The 6,000-nt window shown below is 37.9% G+C and overlaps 1 protein-coding gene across 2 annotated transcripts in view; it reads left to right on the top strand.

Annotated features, from left to right (window-relative positions):
• The window catches only part of TCF12 (transcription factor 12), a 366,571-nt gene that overhangs the window by 138,741 nt on the left and 221,830 nt on the right, over positions 1 to 6,000 (top strand). The gene's annotated exons all lie outside the window — the stretch shown is intronic.

The raw sequence follows: 6,000 nt of genomic DNA, 5'->3' as shown, positions 1-6,000 counted from the left end.
GCAGGAATTTGATGATTCAAGATGCAAAATACAGAACAGAGCTTAAAGCTGGGAGTGTGCATTTGGAAATTGATCATTCAGATGGGATAGTCGAAATCATAAAACTGAGTGAGCAGTTGAAGGGGTAGAGCATAAATTGAGAAGTTCTTGGAATGAAGAGCAGGTACTTTTAGTTTTTCACTAGAAGGGGAAGTGTTAATATATAGAAATAGGGGCCCAAAGGTTAATGTCAGCAAATCCCAGGGAGGCAAGGTGGTTAACAGTATTGGATGCCATAGAGCAGGGGTAGGCAAAATATGGTCCATGGTTCATCACCTGTTTTTATAAATAAAGTTTTATTGGAATGCAGTTACTCTTTATTTGTTTACATATCGCCTTTGACTCCTTTTGTGCTACAGTAGTAGAGTTGAACAGTTGGTAAAGAGAGGGTATGAACCACAGACATAAAATATTTACTGTTCGGCTGTTTATAGGAGAAATTTGTGGACCTCTTCAATAGAGATCTAAGAAATTAAGACCAAGAAGGGGCCTTTATGCTTTATGATTAGAATAACCTTTGATGACATTAAAGAGTTCAGTTTTATCATATAAACAAATGTTTACTGAGAGCCTTCTTTGTGACTGGCATTGGGTTTTGCTGGTGTGGTCTAGATACTAGCAAGAGATTCATTAATGAGTAAGTGCATAAATAGAAAGGAGTGAAGGTAGTCAATGTAAATTTTTGTTTTGTGAATTTAGAAATAAATGAGTGGGAGTTTGAAGAGTATATGAGGATGGGATTTTAAAATATGAGGAAAATACGATGGAAAAATTTTTACAGAGTTCTTTTGAGAGAGGCAGAGTGTGTTGCCATTACAGGAATTAATGGTCTAAGACTTGAACGCAGGGAGTACACAGGCCTTATTACAGGAAATGAATAGAATTGTTTGTGGAATTAAGTTAAGAATAGTAATTGCTCACACAGCTGTTTTTAAATAGCAAATTGTGTTAGGTAATCAGCAAAAATCCACCAAAATGTACTTATGCAGAAGCTGCTTTATTGGTACTGACTTATGATCCTGATGGGTACTATAAAAATAAACAACCTAAAAACCTCTGTATGCAGTTTTCACAGTGGTGTGGTACTGTATGTTTTTTGTTTAATGTGCAAGGGCAATGTAATATTTTCATCTTTCTTTTCCCGCACCAAACCCAAATATAATTGTCTTGTTGAAGAAGAGCAACAGCATGAACTTTGTGAGCTCACAGAGCAGTGAGGTGTGTTCTCATTGAAATGAGTAGTATCTGTTTGATGCTTCTCTGTTTGTCTTCCTCCTCAGACAAAAATGGAATGTTTTATTGTATGGTTAGATTAAGGTGTACTAATTCATTTGTTTTCTGTTTTTTCTTTCTGTATTTTGTTCAGATGTATTTCTTTCTTTTGGATTTGGCTGTTTCTTAGGACTCCATTTTAATTTATTGGTTGGCTTTTTAGTGACGCCTCTGCATTTTTTTCCGCTTTGGTAGTTTCTCTCAGGTTATGTATGTCATTAACTTCTCCCAGTCCATTTAGAGTTAATATTCTACCGTTTCACATAAAATGTAGAAATCTTGTAACCTTATAGGTCTATTTATCCCCACCCCTGCCGCTTTTTATGCTATATTTGTCATATGTATTACAGCTAAATACATTGTAACTCCTGTGAGAGAATGTTACAATTTTTATATAAATAACTTTTAAAGAAGTTAAAAGGAAAAAAAAAGTTTCTTATATTTACTACTTGTCATGTTCTTTTTTCCTTCCTCAAGATTCAAGTTTCTCTCTGATAACATATCCTTCAGCTTGAAGAACTTCTTTTAGTATTTTGTACTGAAGTTTTGCTGGTAACAAATTCTTAATTTTATTTTATTTGAAAATGTATTTCGTCTCCATTCTTGAAGGATATTTTTATTCTGGCTGAGATCCCCATGCCTCAGTACTTTAAAGATGTGTTTCCACATCTGGTGACATTCATAGTTTCTAAAGACAAGTCTGCAGTATTTGAATTGTTGTTCTTCTGTATGTAATGTGTCCTTTTTCTGTCCACATTCAAGGTTTTCTCTGTATTTTTGGTTGTCAGAAATTTGACTATGGTATCCTTCACATGGTTTTCTTAATATTTATCCTTTTGGGTTTACAGAGTGTCCTTAACTGGTAAATTTGTGTCTTTTAACCACATTTATGAATTTTCTGGCCATTATTTCTTCAAAAATGTTTTCTACCCTCGTCTCTTTGTTATTAGATTTATTAGACTTATTCATCTCTTATTAGACTCTATGTTAGACTTTTTAATATCTTCCTTTAGGTCTCTAAGACCCAGTTTATTTTCTTTTAATTTTTTGTCAAATTGAATTATTTCTGTTGATCTGTCATCAAATTCATTCACTCTTTACTGTCATCTCCATTCCTTTCTTAAACCCATCCAATAATTTTGTTTTTTAGACTTCAGATATTTTAATTTTTAAAACTTTCATTTGTTTTTTGTGTGTATGTGTGTGTGTTTTCTTTTTCTCTGTGAGATTTACAGTCTTTTCATTCATTACAAGCATATGTCCTTTACTTGATTGGGTATAGTAAGGTACCTGGTTTAATGCCCTTGTCTGAAAATCTCAGTAGCTGTGTCATCTTGAAGTTGGCCTCTCTTGATTATCTTTTTCTTTGAGATTGGGTCACATTTCATTGTCAAGGAGTTTTGGCTTGTGTTATAGATATTATGAATGTTATTTGTGGAAATTTTGTTTTCTTTTATGTTCCTCCAAAGAGTTTTGATTTCTGTGTTTTAGTGAGCCATTAATTGGATCACACTCAGAGTGAAAACTATCTTGCCTGAGGTTAGCAGCTGCTCAAATCTCAATTTGATTTGATTCTTTCAGCCTCAACTGCAAACTGCCCTGTGAATGTGTACGTCAGGGCTCATCCAAAGACTTGAGCAGAGATGTGCCCAAAATTTGGGACTCATCTTTTCTGCCTCTCTCCTTTTGGGGATTCTGTCCTTACTTTCTGGTGATTATGGTTGTCCTGCTCTTTCCTGTTTTTCTTCTATCCAGAAAGATAGTAAGTTTTCTCTTGGAATTTTTGTTCTTGCGTGCTGTGGCTGCTGCTTGCCTGCGGGATGAAGCTTTAAAATGGGAAACTCACCTGTGCTGATCCCTAAAGCTGTTAAAAGGAGAAACTCATTCTGGTCTCTTCTTCCAAGTTTATATTCCCATCCAAAATCAGCCTGGTTTTGTTCATTCTCCTGGTAGACCCTTTAGGTTTACTCTTAAGGTGGAGTCTTTATGTAGTTTGTTTTATATTTATATTTTTTCTCCAGAATTTATAGTAGCTCTCTGTAGGAGCATAGTACATCATGTTGGAAGCTGAACTCAACTAGTTCAGCTTTGAGATTGCCTCCAGCACATTTGCAATCTGCTTTTAAAAATAATACTTTTTAAAAATAATACTTTTAAAATAATAATAATTATTATTATTTTACTAATTATTGGAGATCTACTTAGATTGCTAGACCTCCCTCTTCTACTTTGAATTTCTTTTTTTTTGCGGTACGCGGGCCTCTCACTGCCGCGGCCTCTCCCACTGTGGAGCGCAGGCTCCGGACGCGCAGGCCCAGCGGCCATGGCTCACGGGCCCAGCCGCTCCGCGGCATGTGGGATCCTCCCAGACCAGGGCACGAACCCGCGTCCCCTGCATCGGCAGGCGGACTCCCAACCACTGCGCCACCAGGGAAGCCCTGAATTTCTTTTTTTAACCCATCTCTAGTTAACTGAATTCTTATGACGGACTGTCATGTGAATGCCCTAATTTTATATGTGCCTTAACCACTTAGTAGACATTTGAATGCAAAATACCACACTTCTGCGAAGTACCAGAAGTACGTAGAGATGAGCAAGGTATGTTCCCTGTTATAAAGTTTTATTGGTAGGGTATACGTGAAAATAACTGTCAATGTTGAAGACAAAATAAGTGCAAATTACTTTCTGAAGAAGTGTGATTAATATTGACTTAGTTGATGGAGAACACTTCTCAGAAGAGAGGACATTCGATCTTAGACTGATTCAAAATTAGAAACTCAGTAGGTGGGGGAAAAGATAAGGGAGGATATTCTAGGACTAGGAAGCAATAGGAGTAGAATATGAATGTGTGACAATGCTTAGCATGTTTGGGGAGTGACTAATGTCTTTATGAGGCTGGAGCATTGAGTTTTCTTTTTAAAATTTTTATTTATTTATTCATTATTTATTTTTGGTTGCCTTGGGTCTTTGTTGCTGTGTGTGGGCTTTCTTGTTGCGGAGCACAGGCTCTAGATGCGTGGGCTTCGGTAATTGTGGCACAGAGGCTCAGTAGTTGTGGCTCACAGGCTCTAGAGCGCTGGCTCAGTAGTTGTGGCACACTGGCTTAGTTGCTCCGCAGCATGTGGGATCTTCCTGGACCAGGGCTCGAACCCGTGTCCCCTGCACTGGCAAGCAGGTTCTTAACCACTGTGCCACCAGGGAATCCCGAGCATTGAGTTTTCTGAGAAATATAGTATTCAGTATTGAAGCTGAAAAAAGTAGATTGAGGACACCATGAAGAATGCCACCTCAGGTATTCCTGAGGCAGCAGAGGATCATATTTGAAAAGTGAATGGATGTGATCCAACTTGTATTTATGGCAAGATAATTGTGCTGGCAGTGTTAACTGTGGATTGGCATGGAACATAATAGAAGAATAAGCAATACACAGGACCTGAATCAGAGCAAGGGATAGTTACTCAAAATATTGGCAAGGTAGAAATTAATACAATGGGTAACTGAGTGGTTAAGGGAATATGAAAGATGTGTTACCAAATTTAGGAGATTAGGGCTTCCCTGGTGGCGCAGTGGTTGGGGTCCGCCTGCCGATGCAGGGGACACGGGTTCGTGCCCCGGTCCGGGAAGATCCCACATGCCGCGGAGCGGCTGGGCCCATGAGCCATGGCTGCTGAGCCTGCGTGTCCGGAGCCTGTGCTCCGCAACGGGAGAGGCCACAACAGTGAGAGGCCTGCGTACCACAAAAAAAAAAAAGAACAAATTTAAGAGATTATTGCATTTCTAACCACATTTGTAAATATCCCAACATCATGCTGACTACATGAAACTTCTGTAACATTTTTTATTTAGAGTTCCTTTTGTAGCAGTGTACATTAGACTGTACTATAGTGAATACAAAGTGATTTTTCTTAGGACATGTAATGATGTTATTTCAAAGCTGTGATATTGAACGTCTGTGTGTGGTTTAGCCACCAAGCCTAGTGAGGATTTAGGTTTCTCTAACACTTTTTAAATAATGCTTGCTCTTTGGGGGTAGTTACTTGTCTAGTTCATAGAGTCATTTTAGTCTAACTGCTTCTCATTGGAATTTTTAAACTACTATTCATTTATTTAGAATATTGGTTTCGATTATTTCTAAAGAAGAATGGTAAGCTAACAAATAGGGAACCAGTTTCAGCCCCACTTACATTAAACTGAATGTATTATTTCCACTTCATACATTTATTTCTTCCACAAACATTTATTAGTGCCTACTATGTTTCAGGCATTGTTCCAGGCACCAAACATAAAATATTGAACAAAACAGACTATACTCTTGTTTTCCTGGAGTTTTCAATCTACTGGGGGAAAACAACAGATTGTAAACATCCCCCCATAATATGATATTTGAATAGAGAGACCTGAAGGAAATTAGGGGAACAAACCATTCAGATATCTGGGAGGAAGCATTTTATGAAGAGGGAAGAACAAGTGGCAAGGCCCTATAAGGAGGAAGCATGCTTAGTGTGTTTGAGCAAAAACAGGGGTCCATGTAGTTGAAAAAGAGTGATCTAAGAGAATGAATAGTAGGAGATGAAGTCAGAGAGGTGGGAGGTGGAACCCATGAAACACTGTAGACCAGTGGATTTACTACTGAATGAGATGGGTAGATTTTGAGCATAGGATTGACAGGATTTGAGTTGTTTTGAAAGG

Source organism: Lipotes vexillifer, unplaced genomic scaffold (assembly GCF_000442215.2).
Source record: "Lipotes vexillifer unplaced genomic scaffold, Lipotes_vexillifer_v1.1 scaffold102, whole genome shotgun sequence".
In the NCBI taxonomy this organism is placed as follows: Eukaryota; Metazoa; Chordata; class Mammalia; order Artiodactyla; family Lipotidae; genus Lipotes; species Lipotes vexillifer.
This window is presented reverse-complemented; position numbering and strand designations above follow the sequence as displayed.